Raw genomic sequence first — 1316 nt, forward strand, 5'->3', positions numbered from 1 at the left:
TCACAAAGTCTCGCCTTGCTCTTCTCTTCCTGTCCTCTCTGATCCCTGGCACTGGTGAGGCTGCATTGCTGGGCACAGGTGAGGCTCCATTGCTGGGCATTACACTGCTGATGTAATGAAGGGGGCTCTGTGGACCCTGATGTATTGAACAAGGCTCTGTGGACCCTGATGTAATGAAGGGGGATCTGGAGACCCTGATGTAATGAAGGGGGCTCTGTGTATCCTGATGTATTTAAGGGGACTCTGGGGACCCTGATGTATTGAAGGGGGCTCTGGGGACCCTGATGTAATGAAGGGGGCTCTGGGGACCCTGATGTAATGAAGGGGGCTCTGGGGACCCTGATGTAATGAAGGGGGCTCTGGGGACCCTGATGTAATGAAGGGGGCTCTGGGGACCCTGATGTAATGAAGGGGGCTCTGGGGACCCTGATGTAATGAAGGGGGCTCTGGGGACCCTGATCTATTGAAGGGGGATCTGGGGACCCTGATGTAATGAAGGGGGATCTGGGGATCCTGATTTATTGAAGGGGGATCTGGGGACCCTGATGTATTGAAGGGGGATCTGGGGACCCTGATCTATTGAAGGGGGATCTGGGGACCCTGATGTAATGAAGGGGGATCTGGGGACCCTGATGTAATGAAGGGGGATCTGGGGACCCTGATCTATTGAAGGGGGATCTGGGGACCCTGATGTAATGAAGGGGGATCTGGGGACCCTGATCTATTGAAGGGGGATCTGGGGACCCTGATCTATTGAAGGGGGATCTGTGGACCCTGATGTAATGAAGGGGGATCTGGGGACCCTGATGTATTGAAAGGGGATCTGGGGACCCTGATGTATTGAAGGGGGCTCTGGGGACCCTGATGTATTGAAAGGGGATCTGGGGACCTTGATGTATTGAAGGGGGCTCTGGGGACCCTGATGTAATGAAGGGGGATCTGAGGACCCTGTTGTAAGAAGGGAAGGCTCTCTAGGGGACTTTCTTTACTTCACTGCTATGGGCTGTAGCCCCAGATCTTTTGTAGATCTAGCAATGCCCCTGGGTAGCGGTATTCTGACAGGACAGGTGGCCATAAGGTTATGGCTGATCCTGTATAGTAGTCAGTGGCACTTGTGTGATTATTTCTTCTTAATTACATATTTATTCATTACATTTTATATAGTATATATTATTATTATTATCAGAATTAATATTTGATTCTTCTACCCCTGCAGCAGCTCAGTGACCTCCCTGTCCTCCCACCACTGCCCCCCACGAGCTCCTCCCCCTGCAGAGCTGAGCGTCTCTTCGCCGTAGCAACGAGGATGTGACGTC

This window comes from Aquarana catesbeiana, linkage group LG08 (genome assembly GCF_042186555.1).
Source record: "Aquarana catesbeiana isolate 2022-GZ linkage group LG08, ASM4218655v1, whole genome shotgun sequence".
NCBI classification, from domain to species: Eukaryota; Metazoa; Chordata; class Amphibia; order Anura; family Ranidae; genus Aquarana; species Aquarana catesbeiana.